The following is a 23978-nucleotide window of genomic DNA, read 5'->3' on the forward strand; positions in this document are numbered from 1 at the left end:
AATCTTTCCCCCTGCCACTTCTTCCATCTCTAGGTTTGGTCTGGAGTGTTAGTTTTAAGAAGAAGCAAGTCTTTAACAGTATCAGGAAATGGTTTCAGTCTGTGATCTTTGTGGCCCTGAATGCCAGATATTTTAAAAAAAAAAGAAAAAAAAAAAAACCCTATGGGCAAGAAGTAGGACATGAGAGTGAGGTAGATGCTGGAATCTTGGCTTCAAGCAACCAAGGGCTACAAGTGCAAAGATGAGATGGAACAATGGTGAGAACACTAACCGGTTTAACTTCTGTCAAGAAACAGAAGATCAGAAGTTTGGGTTTAGGTTTTGTAATGGCTGACTTAGATGAACTATTTCCTTGGATCTGTAAAGGAGATGAAGAAGGGAAGCTATTCTCCCACACTGAAGTGCAGTCACTATTGATGGAGACCATAGAACATTAAAGTATAAAAAATAGTGGAACAGCATGTAGAAAGTTCTGAGAATGAGACTTTTGAACCAAAAGAAAAATTATACAGAGTCCTCTTGCCCTTCGAACTGTGCTTTTAAACTGTGGTGTTGAAGAAGACTCTTGAGAGTCCCTTGAACTTCAAGGAGATCAAACCAGTCCATCCTAAAGGAAATCAGTCCTGAATATTCACTGGAAGGACTGATACTGAAGCTGAAATTCTAATACTTTGGCCACCTGATGTGAAGAATGGACCCACTGGAAAAGACCCTGATGCTGGGAAAGATTCAAGGCAGGAGAAGAAGGTGATGACAGAGGATGAGATGGTTGGATGGCATCACCAACTTGATGGACGTGAATTTGAGCAAGCTCCAATAGTTGGTGATGGATAAGGAAGCCTGGCATGCTGCAGTGCATGGGGTCTCAAAGAGTCAGACACAACTGAGCAACTGAACTGAACTGAACTGTTGCCCTTTGATTAAAAAAATATACATACAGACAGGCCTTTCTTAATTCACAAGAATTTAAGGAATAAGTAACTTTGATATATCTCAGGAAAACAAGGAAACAACCGCAACAAAAGTTCCAAGACAAAGAAGCAAAATATTTGTCAGATTAAAAAGTAATAAAAACAGAATCTTTCAAGAATAGAAACATGCAAATTAATAAATAAATAAACTGTAAATTTCATAATTATAACCATATAAATACTAAACTAATGCTAAACAGTATTGAATATGTGGTCATGGACAAGAGGCACATGTTGTAAACTTTGATAATGTTGTATTGATAATATAGCTTGCAGAAATTAATATGTGGTGTTTAAGAAATACAAAATGGAAGTTGAGGATTGACTTCAAATAAAAAGTCATTCTATACTGACCAAACTTTGGAAGCATTTACAAGATAATTATTCTAATCCCTATTGTCAAAATTTGTTCATAGATTTATACTAAATTTTTAGTAATAATTTATCTGATATTCAAAAGTTATTCTTCCAAAGCCTGGAAATTCTTTTAATTTTAATGTTTTTTTCCCACATAATTTATTTATTTGATGTTTGTGAGAAAGAATAACATAATAAATATAATTATTCATAGTTAAATTCCTAACTTATTTACTCACTTATGATCACAGCTAAACTTTGTTGTACAAAGTGCCCCACAAGTTATTCATTGAAGCGAGTTTCAATTTATCAAAAATTTGTAATTTCATCGAATATCTCTTCACCTCTCCAACTCCTAGTTTCTAGTAACCACCACACTTCTGTTTCTGTGTGTTTTATACACAAATATAATGATATCTCACAATATTTTTTCTTCCTTGATTTATTTCATTTAGCATGATGTCATGTGATCACAAATGGCAAGATTTCCTATTTTTTTATTGCTAATAATATCCTTTTATGTACATAAACTACATATCCTTTATCCTTTTATTCACTGACAGACATTTAGGTTGTTTTCATATCCTGGCTATTGTGAACAATGTTGATGAACACGGGAGAGTGAATATCTCTTTCATATCTTTTCTGTTTCCTTTAGATAAAAATAGGCTTCCGAAGTGGTGCAGGGGTAATGAATCCACCTTGCAGTACAGGAGATGCAAGAGATGTGCATTCAATCTCTGGGTCGGTAAGATCCTCTGGAGTAGGAAATGACAACCCATTCCACTATTCTAGCATGGAAAATTCCATGGACAGAGGAGCCTGGTGGGCTACAGTCCGTGGAATTTCAAAGAGTCAGACATGAATGAGCATGCATCCTGGCTGGCTGGCTTAGACGTATAGGCAGAAGAAGGCTTCCTGGATAGTATAGTAGTTCTGTTTTTAAGCAGTAGTTCTATTTGTAATTTTTGAGGAAAATCCATACTGTTTTTCCATAGTCTACTGTGTTCCATCAAGAGTGAACTAGAGTTCCCCTTTCCTCACATTCTTACCAACACTTATTCTATTTTGTCTTTTGATGCCAGCCATTCTAACCGGTGTGAGGCCATGCCTTATTAGAAACTTGATCTGCATTTCCTGATGCAACAATACAAGAGAAAACTCTACACATGGACATCACCAGGTTGTCAATACTGAAAACAGATTGATCATATTCTTTGCAGCCAAAAATGGAGAAGCTCTAAACAGTCCTCAAAAACAAGATTGGGAGCTGACTGTGGCTCAGATCATAAACTCCTTATTGCCAAATTCAGACTTAAATTGAAGAAAGTAGTGGAAACCCCTAGACCATTCAGGTATGATCTAAAAAAAATCCCTTGTGATTATACAGTGGAAGTAACAAATAAATTCAAGGGATTAGATCTGATAGACAGAGTACCTGAAGAACTATGGATGGAGGCTTGTGACATTGTACAGGAGGCAGTGATCAAGACCATACCCATCAGTTCAGTTTAGTTCAGTTGCACAGTTCTGTCCGACTCTTTGCGACCCCAAGAATTGCAGCGCGCCAGGCCTCCCTGTCCATCACCAACTCCTGGAGTTCACTCAGACTCACGTCCATCAAGTCAGTATTGCCATACAGCCATCTCATCCTCTGTCGTCCCCTTCTCCTCCTGCCCCCAATCCCTCCCAACATCAGAGACTTTTCCAATGAGTCAACTCTTAGCATGAGGTGGCCAAAGTACTGGAGTTTCAGCTTTAGCATCATTCCTTCCAAAGAACACCCAGGGCTGATCTCCTTCAGAATGGACTGGTTGGATCTCGTTGCAGTCCAAGGGACTCTCAAGAGTTTTCTCCAACACAACAGTTCAAAACCATCAATTCTTCGGTGCTCAGCCTTCTTCACAGTCCAACTCTCACATGAATACATGATCACAGGAAAAACCATAGCCTTGACTAGATGAACCTTTGTTGGCAGAGTAATGTCTCTGCTTTTGAATATGCTATCTAGGTTGGTCATAACTTTCCTTCCAAGGAGTAAGTGTCTTTTACTTTCATGGTTGCAATCACCATCTGCAGTGATTTTGGAGCGAAAAAAAATACCCATGGGGGGAAGAAAATGGCAAAATGGTTGTCTGAGGAGTCCTTAGATAGCTATGAAAAGAAGAGAAGCGAAAGGCAAAGAACAAAAGGAAAGATATACCCATTTGAATGCAGAATTCCAAAGAATAGCAAGGAGAGATAAAAAAAAAAGCCTTCCTCAGCAATCAATGCAAAGAAATAGAGGAAAACTAAAGAATGCAAAAGACTAGAGATCTCTTCAAGAAAATTAAATTTTTCATGCAAAGATGGGCACAATAAAGGACAGAAATTATACGGACCTAACAGAAACAAGATATTAAGAAGAGGTGGCAAGAATACACAGAAGACCTATACAAAAAAGATCTCCAGGACCCAGATAACCACGATGATGTGATCACTCACCTAGAGCCAGATATCCTGGAATGTGAAGTCAAGTGGGCCTTAGGAAGCATCACTACAAACAAAGCTAGTGGAGGTGATGGAATTCCAGTTGAGCTATTTCATATCCTGAAAGATGATGCTGTGAAAGTGCTGTACTCAATATGCCAGCACATTGGAAAAAATCAGTAGTGGTCACAGGACTGGAGAAGATCAGTTTTCATTCCAATCCCAAAGAAAGGCAATGCCAAAGAATACTCAAGCTACCACACAATTGCACTCATCTCACACACTAGCAAAGTAATGCTTGGAATTCTCCAAATTAAGCTTCAACAGTATGTGAACTATGAACTTCCAGATGTTCAAACTGGACTTAGAAAAGGCAGAGGAACCAGAGATCAAATTGTCAACATCCATTGGATCATCAGAAAAGCAAGTGAATTCCAGAAAAACATCCACTTCTGCTTTATTGACTATGTCAAAGCCTTTGACTGTATGGATCACTACAAACTGTGGAAAATTCTTCAAGAGATGGGGATAACAGACCACCTGACCTGCCTACTGAGAAATCTGTATGTAGGTCAAGAAGCAACAGTTAGAACTGGACATGGAACAACAGACTGTTTCCAAATCAGGAAAGGAGTACATCAAGGCTGTATATTGTCACCCTCCTTATTTAACTTATATACATCATGAGAAATGCTGTACTGGATGAAGTACAAGCTGGAATTAAGATTTATGGGAGAAATATTAATAACCTCAGATACACAGATGACACCGCCCTTATGGCAGAAACTAAAGAAGAACTAAAGAGCCTCTTGATGAAAGTGAAAGAGGAGAGTGAAAAAGTTGACTTAAAGCTCAACATTCAGAAAACGAAGATCATGGCATCTGGTCCCATCACTTCATGGCAAATAGATGGGGAAAAAAATGGAAACAGTGACAGACGTTATTTTCCTGGGCTCCAAAATCACTGCAGATAGTGACTGCAGCCATGAAACTGAAAGATGCTTGTTCCTTGGAAGAAAAGTTATGACCAACATAGACAGCATATTAGAAAGCAGAGACATTATTTTGCAACATTGTCCATCTAGTCAAAGCTATGATTTTTCCAGTGGTCATGTATGGATGTGAGAGTTGGACTGTAAAGAAAGCTGACTGCTGAAGAATTGATGCTTTTGAACTGTGGTGTTGGAGAAGACTCTTGAGAGTCCCTTGGACTGCAAGCAGACCCAACCAGTCCATCCTAAAGGAAATCAGTCCTGAGTGTTCATTGGGAGGACTGATGATGAAGCTGAAACTCCAATACTTTGGCCAACTGATGTGAAGAAGTGACTCATTGGAAAAGACCCTGATGCTGGGAAAGATTGAAGCTAGGAAAAGAAGGGGACAACAGAAGATCAGATGATTGGAGATGGCCTCACCAACTCAATGGACATGAGTTTGAGTAAACTCCAGGAGTTAGTGATGGACAGGGAGGCCTGGCATGCTGCCGTCCATGGGGTAGCAAAGAGTTAGACACAACTGAGGGACTGAAATGAACTGAACTGAACTTATGCTTAGTGACATCAAGCCCCTTTTCATACTCTTGTTAGCCATTTGTGTGTCTTCTTTAGTCAAGATTTTTTCCCCTATGTTTTCTTCTGGGAGTTTCATAGTTTAAACTTATGTTTAAGTATTTAATGTATTTCTAGCCAGTGTTTGTAAGTGATGGAATATAGGGGCTCAAATTTCATTCTCCTTCATATTATTATCAATTTATCCCAGTACCATTTAATGAAGAGACAACCATTTTCCTATTGACTATTTTGGTTCTCTTTTCAAATTACTGTTTGGTATGTGAGGGTTTATTTCAGTGTTCTCATTCCTCTCCATTGGTAGATGCATCTGTTTCTATGCTAGTACCATACTTTTAAAATTAAAAGACACTTACTCCTTGGAAGAAAAGTTATGACCAACCTGGATAGCATATTCAAAAGCAGAGACATTACTCTGCCAACAAAGGTTCATCTAGTCAAAGCTATGGTTTTTCCAGTGGTCATGTATGGATGTGAGAGTTGGACTGTGAAGAAGGCTGAGTGCTGAAGAATTGATGCTTTTGAACTGTGGTGTTGGAGAAGACTCTTGAGAGTCCCTTGGACTGCAAGGAGATCCAACCAGTCCATTCTGAAGGAGATCAGCCCTGGGTGTTCTTTGGAAGGAATGATGCTAAAGCTGAAATTCCAGTACTTTGGCCACCTCATGCTAAGAGTTGGCTCATTGGAAAAGACTCTGATGTTGGAAGGGATTGGGGGCAGGAGGAGAAAGGGACGACAGAGGATGAGTTGGCTGGATGGCATCACAGAATCGATGGACGTGAGTCTGAGTGAACTCCGGGAGTTGGTGATGGAAAGGGAGGCCTGGTGTGCTGTGATTCATGGGGTCGCAAAGAGTCGGACAAGACTGAGCAACTGAACTGAACTGAGCTGATTCCCTTATAGAGACATCATGATAATTGTAACTTGTGTATATGCCAAAAATTCAAAGCAAAACACAACAAACAATAAACACCAAAAAACAAGGTTAGATTATATGGAAGCCTTAAGCCTAGGCACAAAACTGACCGTTTCTTCAATAACAATGAATTATAATTTTTACCTCATTATTTAAAGAAAATTTTGTAATATATTTTCCTGTAAGTGATGCCAGGCTTAAAGCAAGAAAAAAATCAAATATCCTTAATATTTTTTTTCTCTACAGTTCACTTAAATTGATGTTAATAATACCAATAAATTTTCCTACATCTTTAAGCACAATTTAAGGATATCTTCATGAATTTTAAAATAGCTGCCACTCAAGAAATAAAATTATCTGACCTTCTGTGGAATCTGGGCAAAGACTGATGCAACCATATTAAACTTTTCTTCTGAGCGGTTTTTGACCATTGACTCCAGAGTAAACACCACGACCCCATCTTTTCCAGAACTTTGTATAAACTCTTTGAACTCCTGTGAGGAGAAGAGTCTTTGTAATATGAAAGTTTACAATTACAAGAATAAGACAGTTGCACACTTTTCTTAATGTTTCTGAATTATTAGAACAATTCTGTCTCTTCATATGTTAACCATTTCAGAGTATAAAGTTTGACCTGAAATCATTGGTTATTAAGCAAATTAAAAATGATTTAAATTGGAGGTTCCCTCTCCAATTTATATGTGTGTTTACAAATTACTGATCATGTGTTTTCTGCCATGTGTTGAGCTCTTTACATGTATCATTTAAATCTAAGAGAAATGTATATATTTATAGATGAGTAATCTATTTCAATAAGGTTAAGTAATTTCTCTAAGTTTATACAGCTCTAGCTGACTGAGCCAAATTTCTAAGTAAGCTTGTTAATTGTAAAGTCAATTATTATATTTAGCATTCTCTTTTCTCTTCCAGCACCCTCTCCACAATGCTCCAAATGAAGATCGTTTGATTCCTGCTTTAAGTTAAATAGTTCTGGTGCTTCACTTCATATTTAGCCTTGGATGCTAATATCATTTTCATTCATTTTTCTGCTGAAACATAGTCAGCAAAATGATATTATTTTGGTACATTCATCTTGTTCTGTTTGTTTGTTTGTTTGTTTGTTTTAATTAGCAGTTTTCTTTTAGCTGTATTTTCTTTGTATAAGCTTCCAAGAATACATTTAGAAATGAGGTAGCCATATAAACTTCCTGACCAGATAAGAGATGTAGAAATACCTGTGATGCATACTATGAAGATAACAATAATATAACAGAAATATATGACTTTATATTCAAAATAGAAATAGCATATCTAGCCATGCTGAAGTAAAAAGAAATCTTTCTATCCTTGTTGAACTGCTAACAAAACTAATCCAATCAATTAAGAGAAGGAAAAAAAATGTGTAAAACTTGAAATGGAAAGACAGGGAAGAGATTTATTTCAAGGGGTTGACTCACATGACTGTGGAGGCTAGCAAGATTAATCTGCAGAACAGCCCATCACATCAGGAGACTCAGAGAAGAGCCACGGCTGCAGTTCGGGTCTGAAGGCTGCCCACTGGCAGAATTCTTTTTTGCTTGGGGGAGTTCAGTCTTTCATTCCATTCAAGTCTTCAACTAATTGGATGAGCCTTGGCCATTATAATGTAGGGCAATTTGTTACTCATGGTCCACATATTTAAATGTTAATGTCATCCAAAAATGCCCTCACAGAAACTTCCAAAGTCATGTTTGGCTAAATACCTGGGGACCTGGCCCAGGCAAGTTGACACATAAAATTAACCATTACACTATATTTATAGATGGATTGACATAATCTGTAAATTCATCAATGTAATATCACTTTACCTCTATGGAACCGACCTGTATTAGAAAATAGATTAATAGTCAAGGTTTAGACAAGATCTGGAAGATGTAGTCCCCTACGTACTCCTGCTGAAAAAATAAATTTTTATAGATATCCAGTGAAATTAAATGCACAACAAAATTAAGAATGCAATGGCAATCCACTCCAGTACTCTTGCCTGGAAAATCCCATGGACAGAGGAGCCTGGTGGGCTGCAGTCCATGGGGTCACTAAGAGTCAGACATGACTGAGCAATTTCACTTTCACTTTTCACTTTCATACATTGGAGAAGGAAATGTCAACCCACTCCAGTGTTCTTGCCTGGAGAATCCCAGGGATGGGGGAGCCTGATGGGCTGCCATCTATGGGGTCGTACAGAGTCGGACACGACTGAATTGAGTTAGGAGCAACAGTGACCCATGACACTACCATTTCACTATTGGATATAAATCTCAGATATATGCAAAGGTTTGCAATTTTTCCTCCCAATATTCCTTACTGTATCATAGAGATGGGGACACCTAACTGTCCTTTGTGGGGAATAAATAAAATATGGTAAATATATATACCAAGTATCTCTGCAACAGTCAGAAATAATGAAATATATTTACAAATAGAAACTTGGATACATATGAAAAAAATTCCATAGACTAATAAGGTTGAGAAAATGTGAATTATAGCTACCTTGTGGCTCAGCTGGTAAAAAATCTGCCTGCAATGTGGGAGACATGGGTTCAATCCCTGGGTTGGGAAGATCCCCTGAAAAAGGGAAAGGCTACCCACTCCAGTATTCAGGCCTGGAGAATTCCATGGACTGGATAGTCCATGGGGTCACAAAGAGTACGACATGACTGAGGAACTTTCACTTCACTATCATTTATATAATTTGAAAATTCAAAAAATTTCTACAGATAGTTTGAGGATCCACAGTTTTCTATATAAATTGCAATGATATAAATATTAACTAAATTTGACTGGGTGCTCACTGGTTGAAGAGTAATGGAAGAAAAGAAGATAAAGAACGAATACAAGAAATGTAAATCAGAAGAGATGCCTGCCGTGGGCCTAATTATGGAGTAGAATGACTTGAGAGTATGATTAATACATCCTATTGCCCTGAGAACCATGAAAAGCAAAGAAAAACAAATTATCTAATTCCACAAACTTAAGTTTTGGCATCCAAAATCAAAATGACATCTTTTATGACGGCTTTCCTGGTGGTTCATATGGTAAAGAATCTGCCTGCAATGCAGGAGGCTTGGGTTTGATCCCTGGGTTGGAAAGATCCCCTGGAGAAGGGGATGGCTACCCACTCCAATATTCTTGCCTGGAGAATCCCATGGACAGAGAAGCCTGGTGGGCTACAGTGCATGGGGTGGCAAAGAGCTGGGCACAATTGAGCGACTAACACACATGATGTTGTCATGGGAGGGATATTTCTCAGTCCTCTCTCCAACCTTTTCATATGTCTTTCTTACCAGGAAGAGATGAGCTTTGCTGTGGATCCCTAGTTGGGTCCCCTTCTCTAGAGGATTATTGTAGTGCTTTAAGAACACACATACTTGGATAAGTGTGGCTGTCCCTCTACTTCTTCAATATATGGACCCAAAGGTTAAGAAGAAAAGATCCTGGGACTTAGTTTCTTTTTCTTTTTTTTCCTTTTACTGTTTACAGAGATCTCATTAATAGCTTCCCTGGTTGCTCAGTGATAAAGAATTTGCCTCCCAAGCAGGTGATGCTGGTTCAATTGAAGGGAATGGCAACCCACTCCTGGAGAATCCCATGGACAGAGGAAACTGGTGGGGTACAATCTATGGGGTCACAAAGAGTCAGACACCACTGAGACTCTGAGCACAAAGGAGCATTAATGTGACATAGCTGCCTGACTATTGGTAAGATTTTGGCTCAAGGGAAGAAAGAGTTGTATACAGTTGAATTTAACCAAATATTTCAGGTTAATTTACCAATGGCCACTGCATAGGGATTGACACAAATGTAGAGACATTACTTTGCCAACAAAGGTCCATCTAGTCAAAGCTATGGTTTTTCCAGTAGTCATGTATGGATGTGAGAGTTGGACTGTAAAGAAAGCTGAGTGCCAAAGAATTGATGCTTTTGAACCGTGGTGTTGGAGAAGACTCTGAAGAGTGAGTCCCTTGGACAGCCAAGAGATCCAATCAGTCCATACTAAAGGAGATCAGTCCTGGGTGTTCACTGGAAGGACTACTGTTGAAGCTGAAACTACAATACTTTGGCCACCTGGTGTGAAGAACTGACTCATTGGAAAAGACCCTGATGCTGGGAGGGATTGAAGGCAGGAGAAGAAGGAGATGACAGAGGATGAGGTGGTTAGATGGCATCACCAACTCTATCCACCTTCTCCAGGGGATCTTCCCAACCCAGGGATCAAACCCAGATCTCCTGCATTGGAGGCAGATTCTTTACCATGTGAAACACCAACACTATGGAGTTTCGAGTAAACTCCAGGAATTGGTGATGGACAGGGAAGCTTGGCAAGATGCAGTCCATGGGATCACAGAGTCAGACACTACTGAGTGAACTCAGCTGAACTGATTCTCAGCTTATCTCCCTTATTTAAATCTTGCTCCATTCTGAATAATTTAGTAGGCCATATTTATGCAAGGGTAAGTTGTATCATGTTGCTGCTTAAAAATTATACATTGATCCTTCACTGACCTTAGATTTTTTTTATTATTATTATTTTATTTTTATTTTTACTTTATTTTACTTTACAATACTGTATTGGTTTTGCCATACATTGACATGAATCCACCATGGGTGTATATGAGTTCCCAAACATGAACCCCCCTCCCACCTCCCTCCCCATAACATCTCTCTGGGTCATCCCCGTGCACCAGCCCCACGCATCCTGTATCCTGCATCAGACATAGACTGGCGATTTGTTTCTTACATGATAGTATACATGTTTCAATGCCATTCTCCCAAATCATCCCACCCTCTCCCTCTCCCTCTGAGTCCAAAAGTCCGCTCTAACAAGTGGTGCTGGGAAAACTGGTCAACCACTTGTAAAAGAATGAAACTAGATCACTTTCTAACACTGCACACAAAAATAAACTCAAAATGGATTAAAGATCTAAATGTAAGACCAGAAACTATAAAATGACCTTAGATTTTAAAGAGTACTTAGTATTGCTCATTTGATTTTTTTATGACCTATCCTCTAATCATCTCTCCAGCCTAATTTCTCTCTATTCAAACCCAACAAGTCATCATTATTGAATTTCTACCAGGATTTTGAGTGGACCATTCCATCTCTATTTGCTCTTTTCTATAATTATTATACTATCCTTATTATGTCCATTTTTAGACTAAGTTATGCAAAATAACTTTCAACTTCAAAATCTCAGTAGCCTAAAACAACACATTGTTTCTTTCTCATGTCATATGTCCATCTATTGAGCTGCACCTCTTGCTATATTCTTTAATCAGGACTCAGGTAGACAGAGTAGCCACTCTGGAACACACCCCTTTGACATCACAGAGGAAAAGAGAACTCTGGGGTAAGTGCTCCTGACAGTTGAGTGCTGGACCTGGAAGGGATTCATGCAACTTCAGTTCACTGTTATTGCCCAGAGAGTATTGGACAATTCCACTAAACTCAGAGGCTAGGACCATTATTTTTGGCAAATATCTGGTATATTTGATAAGCATCAGTAAGGATTACCATGATAACATGGCAAATACTTAAGGGTAACATAATATTAATAGTCTAAGGTGGATAATTCCCATTAACTCTTATATCTAGTTTTTCAGTTTGAGAGTCAAATACTAAAAATGATAGACTTGAAATCATTCCAGGAGGTAAATACTCAGAGAAGTATAAAGAAGCACATTTAATTTTACCTTAGGCAAGGGATTTGCAGGCTTGCAATGCAGTCCTGCAACAAATTCAACATTAGGTAAGTAAGGGTATGGAAATTCACAATCCCAGTAAGTTCGAATCAGCCACATTTCAACTTTTCCCATAACCTTATGTAATGTGGTAGGTTTTCCTGGACAAAATGAAAGAGAGGAAAAGCAGTCTCATATGTTAAGTGGGACATGTTTTGCCAAAGAATTTTCTAAGAAAAATATTTAAAGAACCAATATTAGTTCTATGCAACCCATGAGAAATCAATAAGCCTTCCCCCCTCAAGAGTACACAATACTGAGATTATGATAACTAAACATGGATTTAGGTATGAAATAACGCCAAAAACCTGTTTCCTTCTCTCTGCCAACAGACTCTCTCTGTTTCTGCTAAGCCTGAGCCCAGCTGCATGCTCAGAATCAGCATGTGCTCCTAGTTTTTGTTCATTCACCCAGAGGTTCTATGGTAGTCTCCTCTTCTGGAATTCCAATTTATCTCATCCTCACTGCTCCAAAAGTGGCTGATATCTTTTAAAAACAGCATTTGTAATTTATCCATCTTTTCTTCTGGTGTTTGGTACTGTTCTTCCATAACTAAATACATCCTATCAGGAATGAAAATCCTGTAATAAAAATTTGAAAGTAATGACCTTCTTTCCTATACATAATTATAATTCCTGTCTCACAAGACTTTGTTCTCTTTGGTGAAGATAGAGCACTGCATAATAATTTGATGGTGTAATATTTGCCATTTTGACATATTTAGCTGATAAACATTACCAAAGGGTGACTTTTGAACTGAAGTGGAGACCAAGTGAACATGAACTCAAATTAGTGACTCTGCATTGAGTTATCTTCCTTAGTTTGGAAACAGAGCTTCATTTCTGAACTATATTTAATTACTGTGGCATAAGAACCTTACCCCGAAGAAGGCAATGGCACCCTACTCTGGTACTCTTGCCTGGAAAATCCCATGGACAGAGGAGCCTGGCAGGCAGCAGTCCATGGGGTTGCTAAGCGTCTGCACAACTGAGCAGCTTCACTTCCACTTTTCACTTTCATGCATTGGAGAAGGAAATGGCAATCCACTCCAGTGTTCTTGCCTGGAGAATCCCAGGGATGGGGGAGCCTGGAGGGCTGCCGTCTATGGGGTCACACAGAGTTGGACACGACTTAAGCGACTTAGCAGCAGCAGCGGCAGCAAGAACCTTACCCAGAGTTTGGTGTCCTTTTGAAATATGTGCTCCATATCACTGATAGGAGGAACCCATATCTATCTGTTTTCTCACCACACAGCTTTTTGAATATTTTCTTGATGTTCTAAGTGTGATGAAGTTTTGATCAGAAAATATAAGGATTTTTTTATCTGATCAGAACAATCTTTTTATGTAAAAGATCACAAACAAATCTCAGTAATTTAGGGGCTCACTCTGTTAATGACACAGGTATTAAAAATCCAGTTTCAGATCCAAGACAGACCCCATACTGGAGCCTTACTGGTGTTAACCAGGGGTATAATCTTATTCACTTTGTGTGAAGTTTCTCTCTCATGCTTTATTTTAATGACAGCTTTACTGAGATGTATTTTATATGCCATACAATTCTTCTTTTTAAATAAACAATTGAGTAGTTTTTAGTACATTTGTAACATTATGAAAACATCACCACTGGCACATTGCTAAAAGAATCTGGCTGCCAATGCAAGAAACTCAAGAGATATGGGTTCCATCCCTGAGTCAGGAAGATCCCCTGGAGTAGGAAATGGCAACCCCCTCCAGTATTTTTGACTGGAAAATTCCATAGAAGAGGAGCCTGGCAAGCTATAGTCCATGGGGTCACAAAGAGTGGGACATGACTGAGCACACATGTGCATGCATATACACCACCGTTAAATTCAAAAGCAAACTTATTACTCACAAAAGAAATCCTGTATCCATTGGCCATCATTCTCCATTTCTAAAACAGTAACCTATTTTTTTCTTTACTTGCCTGTTCCAAAATAATTTTATTTCCTTTAATATAAATGAATTCATACATTATCATGTCTCTTTCATTGCCTTCTTTCACCTAGCATAATGTTTTTCAAGGTTCACCTGCATGGTAGTATGTATCGGTACTTCATTACTTTTTGTTGCTGCAAGATTTTTGTTGAGATATACTTCATTTTGTTTATTCATTCACTGGCTGGTGAACTTTTGGGCTGTTTTTATGTTTGTCTACTATGAATAATGCTGATATGAGCATTCATGTATATGTTTCCTATATACATATGTCATCATTTTTAAACCTAGGAGTAGAATTGCAGGGTCATATGATTGTTTCACTAACCTTCATATTATCAGATGACATCTTTTGCCTGTTAATTCTCCACTCCTAATTTAGTAATCTAGAACGGTAAAGAACCCACCTGCCAATACAGGTTAGATGTTTAGAGATGTGGGTTCAATCCCTGGGTCAGGAAGATCCCCTGGAGGAAAGCACTGGCAACCCCCTTCAGTATTCTTGCCTGGTGAATGCCATGGACAGAGCAGCCTAGCAGGCTGCATTCCTTACAGTCCCACAGAGTCAGACACGACTGAAGCAACTTAGCATGCACGCACACACACATGCACTTAATGCATCTTACTGAAATGAATCTGATATTGTAGGAGAAATAAAAAAGCAGTTTGTTTGAATAAGGAGATTGTGAGACAATATCTCAAATCTGGAAAAGCATTTCGGAATTTCCAAAAGCAATGCTACATTTGATGTAATGCTAGAGCATTTGCTGAATATTAAATGATTAAAGAATTATTTACATCCTTTAAGAAAAGTGTAGGAAAGTGTGCCTATGCTTTGTTTTGTTATTTATTTTTGATTTATTGTGGACTTTTGTGTTCTGATACTGTGAAGTTAAAAACTTGAGTTATATTTCTGTCTGTTAAAAAATCATCTATTAAATTATGATTCTGTTACCCCTTTAGACATTGACCATTTTTGTATCTAACCTAACAGTTCTTTTTCTCCCAAAATGTTTATAAATATTTCCTCAATATATATTTTGAAACAGATACCACCTTACTCATTTCCTTTTCAATTATTTGAATATATCTGTGACATGATTCAGTTTATAATTGTATAAAACCAATACAGTATTGTAAAGTAAAATAAAGTAAAAAAAAATAAATAATTAAAATTTATGAGAGTCGAAGAAAGGTTTTTCTTCTATTTACCAAGCCTTTCTTATTCTTTCTCAGATTATCGATATATTCCCCGAAAGAATGTTCTAGTATGCCAAGAGTTAGGAATAAATCAGAGACAGAGTTATATCCTATCACTATTCCTTACTATAAAAGAGTTTTCAAAACTGAGTACAAAGTTGCTGGAACCGGAATTAGGCAAATAGCTTCAGTCCAGCTGTAGATCAGTTACTGCTTGATCCGTGACTCAGAAAATGTCACCAGATTTTCAGTTTTCTTTTCCCACTTTTGCCTTTTGCAGCTTGGAATCTCACTTTGTAGCAGTTTTGTCCACATTTTTTAGGGTTGATTCTAGAGATACAAGCACCTGTTTCTGTCGCAGAGTGCCCAGAAAAAGCCTCCATGCAACACGTCGACCTTGATTAGGTCATATACCTTTTTAGAATCTGTGGCATATTTCTGGGCAGCATACTTCAGTAGAAGCACTCATATTGTTTGTGAGTTGTATAAAAAATAACTTCTCAGAAGAAATTTTGAACAGATATTCTTGAGAAAAATGAAGTGGCTACATAAAACAAGAGATCACAAGTGTAAGGAAAACAGTTAATTATTTAGGAATAAGCTTAATATTTAGTAATGATAGGGTTTTAGAGATATTGATACTTCTGTTAAAAAACAGCAACAAAGAAAACACTTTTAAAATTCATGTGGAACTACAAGACTTCAAATAGTCAAAGCAATCATGATAAAAAAGAACAAAGACGGAGGCATCACAGTTTCTGATTTTAAGCAATACTTTAGAGCTGTACCAGTCAAAATGATATGATACTGGCATAAAAGCAGACCCACTGATCAATGGAACAGACTCAAGAGCCCATAAATAAGCCCATACATATATGGCCAACTAACATTTCACAAAGCAGCCAAAAATATTCAGAGGAGGAAGACAGTCTTAAATAATTATTGCTGAAAAAACTGGATATTTACATGCAAAAGAATGAAACTAGACCCCAATTTTACTTCATTAGAAAAATTAACTTGCAATGGAATAAGAAGAATATAAATGGAAGTCCTGAAACCATAAAATTCTTAGAAGGAAATATAGGGGGAAACCTTCAGACATGGATCTTGGCAATGATTTTTTAATATGACAACAAAATCATGTGATAAAATTAAAAATTAAAAAGTACAGACTAATTCACATTATAAAGCTTTTGAACAGCAAAAGAAATGATTAACAAAATGAAAAAGCAACCTATGAAATGAGAGAAAACACTTGCAAACCATGTATCACATTTGTTGTTACTATATAAAATGTCTAAGGAAGACAAATAATTCAACAATGGGAAAACCAAATAATTCAATTAAAAAATGAACAAAGTACATGAATAGACATTTTTCCAAAGAGGATACTCAAATAGTCAACAAGTACATAAAAGTGTCCTCAACATCACTAATTACTAGAGAAATGTAACTCAAAACCACAATGAGATATCAACTTTCACCTATTAGAATAGCTACCATTAAAAAGAGAACAGATAACAAATACTGGTGGGGATGTGGAGAAAAGAGAACCCTTGTGCTCTGTTAGTGGGAATGTAAATTGGTAAATCTACAATGGAAAACAGTACGGTTGTTCCTCAAAAACTTCAAAATAAAACTAATACGAGGCACTCCCATGTCACTTGTATCATTATTGACAATACCCATAATATGGAAACAATCTGTTTTTCAGTAAGTGAACAGACAAAGAAAATATGAAAAAAAAGAATATTATTAAGTCATGAGAAAAAGGAACAATCTGCCACTTGCTTAACCAAGAATGGAACTTGAAGGAAATATGGTAAGTAAAGTAACTCAGAGAAAGACAACTATTGTTTGATATTATTTAAATATGAAATCTAAAAAGAAAGTGAAACAAACAAAAAAAAATTAAGTCACAGAGAACAGACTGGTGGTTGCCATATCCTACAGATAAAGGATAGACACAAAGGTGAAGGTGGACAAAAAATACAAACTTCAGTTTTCAAATAAAGAAGTCCTGGGGATCTAATGTACAGCTTGGTAACTATAGTTAATAACTGTGGTTGTTTTTTAGTCACTAAATACTGTCTGATTCTTTTGCCACCCATGAAGTGTAACCTATTAGTCTCCTCTCTTCATGGGATTTTCTAGGCAAGAATACTGAAGTGGGTTGCCATTTCCTTTTCCAGGGGGTCTTCCTGACCTAGGGATCAGATGTACTGGCAGGCAGACTCTTTACTACTGAGCCAACAGGGAAGCCCATCATTGTTAATACTGTATTGTATATTTGAAATGTGCTAAGAGAATAAGTCTAAAGTTCTCATCTCAAAGGAGAAGAGAATTTTAACTATGTGTGGTGATGAATGTTAACTAAAGTTACCTTAGTAATCATTTCAAAATATGTACAAATATAAAATCATTATGTTGTATACCTGTGATGAAAAAATATAGTTTTCAAGCAGGACAAGAAAAATTTAACATAAAAAGTTCTCTGCCATTTGAGCCAACACCCTGCTTCCCTTTAGTATACATTTTGCATCTCCATTGTACATTACCAAGATCTCCCTAGAAGATACAGGAATGTCTACTCACAATAAAACAAAAACAAACAAAAATTATGATTTCCTCCTGGCACCAGCAAAGTAACTCCTTAGGAGATAGCATTCCTTCCTTAATCTCTCAAGAGGTCACAGTGACCCACCACTCACTTTATTGGCCTCTGTAAACTGTCAGTATATTACTCTGATGTAAAACCCTTTATCTCAAAAACGTATAACTGTTCTCTGACTTCTAATTGGTGAAATGTTCTCCAGAGCTTTCTGAAAGACTCTCTCCTGGGTTATAATCCTCACATTGGCTCAAATAAAATTTTCCACTTGTTTCTTAGGCTAATTATTGGCTAATTTCTTCATCCACACCTGAAACTAATACAATATTATATGTTAATTATATTTTTTAAAAATCTAACTAAATAATGCAACTAGGATACTGCCTTCTCTAAGAAAATTATTATACTGTGCAAAATCATGCTTAGCACAATTAAATAAATTAAATAAATGCTGCTTTAAAAATCAATTATGAAAAATGAAAAACAAAGGGGCACACAAACTTACTGAAATAGAGAAAATCCTTTTGTTGGAGTCAAAGCTCACTAATTGACTTTAATGTATTTATGAACAGAACAATAACAACAGGATGACAATTAGATAAATTTCAACATCTAGAGACATGGTCCTTTAGAGAAAAATCTTCCATGTTTCTCTTTAGGGATACAAGAGTAGAGAAACCAAGATTTATATATTTATTTTCCAGTTTCACGCTCACCACATTCCAAGCCCAGGAATCAGCCAACCAAGTGTTGATAGGATGCAAATAAAAAGCTTGAAAAAAGAGAAGATTAATCAGAAAAAAAAAGGATATATAAAAATAGAAGCAAAAAAAGAGAGAAATAGTCCAGGGTTATGGAACTTACACTGTCAGATTTGAGTTGTCCAGATACTTGAAAAAATTAGTAACATCAAACAGGATATATGGGAAAATAAATAGAATATCTTTTCTGTGATACATATTTTCAATACACAATGATCTGAAACAAAACAAAAAAAACCAAAAGCTTAAAAAAAGGAAAAATTAAAGAAAAAGTTATTATTTTCACTCAAAACAGTTAAGCAACAGAATCTCATATCTCACTTAAAACTTTTCAAAGGTTTCATACAGTCAGATAGACATTCACATTATACGTATGAAATAAGAATCATTATTGCATGCAAATTTCTCTTACCTAAAAACTTGCTGTAATACTCATTCCATTCTGGAAATCAATAATGCGCAGATATCACCTCACTCATGGTATACAATAACCATTTCTCCAGCCTCTGTATAAAAGTCATACTATCTGTCAGTCTTGATGTGACATCAGGAATATATGAAGAAAGCATAAGAAGCCCAGCACACAATCTCTCAATGACTTTTTCATAGGAAAACTGCAAAGAATATATAAATGGAATATTGATGAGTTCAGCCACTAATTCTCCACAAAGGCTTAAAGGGTCAGCAATACAGATATCAAACTTAGCTGTCTGTAGCCTGCTGAGTAGTTCCTTCTTTGTGACAGCATTATCACATTCTCTTTTGGCTGTTGCTAAAAAAATTTTGATCATTTTTATCAGTTTTACTTGCCTGTCCCATCATGAAAGTTTTTGCAGTTCAAAAGAAAGTGTGTAGAGACCAGCACTGAGTTCTTCCATGAAACTTTCTTTACTTATTGGAAGTTGAAGAATCTCCACGTTAAATGGAATCTTGAATGATCAAACAGAAAACTTGTTGAAGGTACCAGGATGGTTATCTCATGCCCATGAAAATGGAGTTCATCCAGAATAACTTTTAAATTAATCCAGTGACTAAAATCCATGGGCCATACAAGTACCTTCCCAGTAGTCCTTCCTTTCAGGGTCACAGAACGATAAATGTAGCATGAAAAGGACACAGAAGCCTTTTGCAGTTTTCATGACATTAACTGTGCTCAAACAAAATCTGGGTTTAAATCAAGTTCATGAAACTCACAATCCAAAGGTCTCTCTGAGATTCACAGTCAATTTATAGATGGTTGGGATAAACTTTGAGTTGTGTACTTTGCATTAAAGATTAAAAGGAAATACAACTGTTTTGATGGAAAGAAAAATATCAATAAAGTCAATAAAATGAGTTACAAAGAAACCCCTCAAAATGAGAGTTTCCAAACTTATTTTCAGTTCAGTTCAGTTCAGTCACTCAGTAGTGTCCGACTCTTTGTGACCCCATGAATAGCAGCACGCCAAGCCTCCCTGTCCATCACCAACTCCCAGAATCCACCCAAACCCATGTCCATCGAGTTGATGATGCCATCCAACCATCTCATCCTCTGTCGTCCCCTTCTCCTCCTGCCCTCAGTCTTTCCCAGCATCAAGGTCTTTTCCAATGACTCTTCAGTTGATATCAAAAAAATAAAACGGATGTGAAGTTAAACATAAATTCATAATAATTTCTAAATAATGTTAAGAAAATCCATCATCATCTCATGTGTATTCAATGAAGACTAGAGTGTTTTGGCAAATAAATAAATAAATGGTGACTAGATGGGGAAATAATGGAAATAGGAAGAGACTTTATTTTGAGGGGCTCCAACATCACTGAAGATGGTGACTGCTGCCATGAAATTAAAAGACAATTGCTCCTTGGAAGAAAAGCTATGACAACATAGAGAGTATATTAAAAAGCACAGGAAATACTTTGGTCAACATTATTTTAGACAACAAAGGTTCATCTAATCAAAGCTATGGTCTTTCCAGTGGTCATGTATGAATGTGAGAGTTGGACTATAAAGAAGGCTGAGTGCCAAAGAATTGATGCTTTTGAACTGTGATGTTGAAGAATACTCTTGAGAATCCCTTGGACTGCAAGGAGATCCAACCAGTCCATTCTAAAGGAGATCAGTCCTGAATGTTCATTGAAAGGACTGATGCTCAAGCTGAAACTCCAATACTTTGGCTACCAGATGCAAAGAACTGACTCACTGGAAAAGACCCTGATGCTGCGAAAGACTGAAGGCGAAGGAAGAAGGGGACAACAAAGGATGAAATGATTGGATGGCCTCACCGACTCACTGGACATGAGTTTGAGCAAGCTCTGGGAGTTGGTGATGGACAGAGAAGCCTGGCATGCTGCAGTCCATGGGGTCACTAAGAGTTGGACACAACTGAGCAACTGAACTGAACTGAGAATTTTTTTTTTTTTGATATTTTGGATATTTTTCTCTGCTTTTATTTGAATGTTTGTTTGAACAGGATAGTCTCTGTAGTGTTTTCCTTACTGATAAATCTGCTAAATATTCAGATAAGAATGAGGCCATCACTTACTGCCAGATGGAGTGACTATGCACACTTTGAGACGTTAAGGCAGAGAGATTTAGATCCAAATGTTCTGATGCTGAATTCAGTGCTCTCCTGCTAAATCACATTTGACTTTAAGAGAAACAGAGAAATATATCTTTTCACTATTAGTGCAGCTTATTTAAGCTCTGGTTCTCATCAGACTAATGTTATGTTGAGAAGAGATACTTTATTAATAGAGTGAAGAAAGGAAGTCATGAAGAACATAACTTGATAATATTATCCTTCTATCCAGCAAATCTAATTGCATTATCTTTGCCTTCTTGTTCTAAAATAAATTTTATAATGTAAAATTCCATTTTTTTTGCTTGAATTTTTGCAACTTGAACTCACTACACTCTGTAGAAATGAATCCAATGATATTTAGGAACATTTGCTTAAAAAGTTTATTTTCCTCAAGTAATTAAACAATAGAAATATATAATTATACCATTGTTATAAGAATAGTTGTTTCTTAAAAAAACATAATTGTGTAATTATCCAACTCTTTACTATTCTATACATTCTTCTCCAAAATTATAAGTCAATCTATTTACGTTTGTAGACTTCACCATTATAGTCATTTATATATCTAATCTGGAATTACTACAGAAACCTTATGGTCTCACTGCTTCAAATCCTGCACACATGCAACTCACATTCCATAGAGAAATTTTGCTGCAGTTTAAGTTGTGTCTGACTCTCTGGGACCCCATAGACTGTAGCCCACAAGATTCCTCTATCCATGGGATTATTCCAGCAAGAATATTAGAATGGGTTGCCACTTCCTCCCCCAGAGGATCTTCTTGACCCAGGATTGAACCAGCGTCTACTGAATCTCCTGCTTAGCAGGCAAATTCTTTACCACTGAGTCACCTGGGAAGCTAGAGAAACTTCACTGATTTTTTTTTTAATTCTCTTTCACAAATTATCTTACTTGAGTCCAATGTTTTAATAACTATATCTTTTATATAGATATTAAAATCTATGCTCTTTGAAATGGCCCACAAAATGCTGACTTGATTTCTAATCTTATTCCTTCTCCATTGATATCAGCTTTCTTTGAGGTTTTCATGGTAAGAATTTCTTCTCTGGAATGACATCAGCAAGACTGCTGAATAGGAGATCTCTACTGTCATCCCCATAGAACAATGATTTTGGTAGTTACCTCAGGATGAGCATAACTTTCTGGGAATCTGAAAGCCCAATGGAGAAATTTCAGCCCACCATGGGAGCAAATAATCCCAAGAATGTATGCATTGAAGAGGGTAAGCTGAACAGTTTTGCTTTTTCTGTCACTTCTTCCCCAATTATCATGGTTCAGTGCCACAAAAGATCCATGTAAAATGTAATTTCTCCCACATGGAAAAAGTGAAATTGTATGAGTCAGTACATGGTGTCCCAACAATATGGAATGCCTCTTTTTTTTTTAACCTTGCCAAGATTACTGAATGATCTGCAAAGCTAAGGGGTTACAAGAGGCTGGTACCATTGCTGAGTCTTAGAATTCCTCAAAGCAATGCCACTAACCACTTTGTGGTTCTTCCTACTAAACAATTTGCAGACTCCATCAGGTGGACTTCCCACCATCTCCTTGGACACCTCATCTTCAGACCAGTCTGAGTGGCCACAGGCTTTCCCAGTGCTTCATCTCTTTCACTCACACCACTCTGCTCTTCCTCCCTAACCCACAGAATCATCTCCTCTGTGCACTGCCATGGACAGCAAGAGTTAGCAAATGCAAAAGTCTGGCCCATATCTGTAGTACTGGGAGAATACTCACAACCTTGAACATTTCAGGACACTATACTTAAGAGGACAAATGGGAAACTCTCAACATGAGGCTGGTATTGTGGGATCAAACAGAGATACACAACTTAAATAAATCCCCCACAAGAGGGAGAAATCAATGTGGAAGAGACATTGGGAGGTCGTCTGTGGGGTCACAAAGAGTTGGACGTGACTAAGCAACTAACACTGCACTGTTACTACTATTTAATACAGTTAATATAAAATTTTCAAGGCATATTCACAAAAATAGGAAAAACACTCCTAATATGTGTATGGAGCCATAAAACACCCTGAATCACCAAAACAATCCCCCAAAGAAAGACAAAGCTGAAGATATTACACTTCCTGATTTCAAGTTATGTTACAAAGAAATAGAATCATGAACTGAAATGACACTGGCATAAAATATGGGCAAAGACCACTGGAACAGAGTTGAAAGTTAAAAAAAATACTGTAAGAAATATGGGCAACTAATATTCAACATGAGTTCCAATAGCAGTAGATGGAGAATGGACAATCCTTGCAATACACAAAGTAGGAAAACAAGATTACCATGCCCAGAAGAGTGAAACTGGACCTCTACCAAATGCCACTCACAAACTTAGCATGAAATGTATAAAGAATTAGACATAAAAACAAAAACCTAAACCATTCCTAGAAGAATAAATAGGGAACATGTTCCTTGATATTGGTCTTGGCAGCAGTTTTTTGGATTGACCCCAAAAGCACAGCAGTAAGAACAAAAGTAAACAAGTGGGATAACATCAAAATATTAAGCTGTGCACAGCAAAAAAAAATAAATAAATAAATAAAGGAAAAAAAGAAGGAAAGAAAAGGCAACTGACAGATGATATCAGCAAGCCACATACCTGTTAAGGCATTAATATCCCCAAAATATAAAGAACTCATATGTCAAACCCAATCTCCCAATTTACTTTGCTGTACCGCAGAAATGGTGGCTCAGTGGTAAAAAAAATCCGCTTGCCAAGCAGGAGACAAAATTTCAGTTCCTGGATTGGGATAATTCCTTGGAGAAGGACATGGCAACCCACTTCAGTATT

At 37.1% G+C, this 23978-nt stretch overlaps 1 pseudogene; it reads right to left on the reverse strand.

Moving 5' to 3' along the window:
* Nucleotides 1–6634: 6634 nt before the first annotated feature.
* On the reverse strand, nucleotides 6635–19728 carry LOC128049538 (UDP-glucuronosyltransferase 2C1-like; annotated as a pseudogene).
* Nucleotides 19729–23978: the final 4250 nt, after the last annotated feature.

Source organism: Budorcas taxicolor, chromosome 6 (genome assembly GCF_023091745.1).
Source record: "Budorcas taxicolor isolate Tak-1 chromosome 6, Takin1.1, whole genome shotgun sequence".
Lineage (NCBI taxonomy): Eukaryota > Metazoa > Chordata > Mammalia > Artiodactyla > Bovidae > Budorcas > Budorcas taxicolor.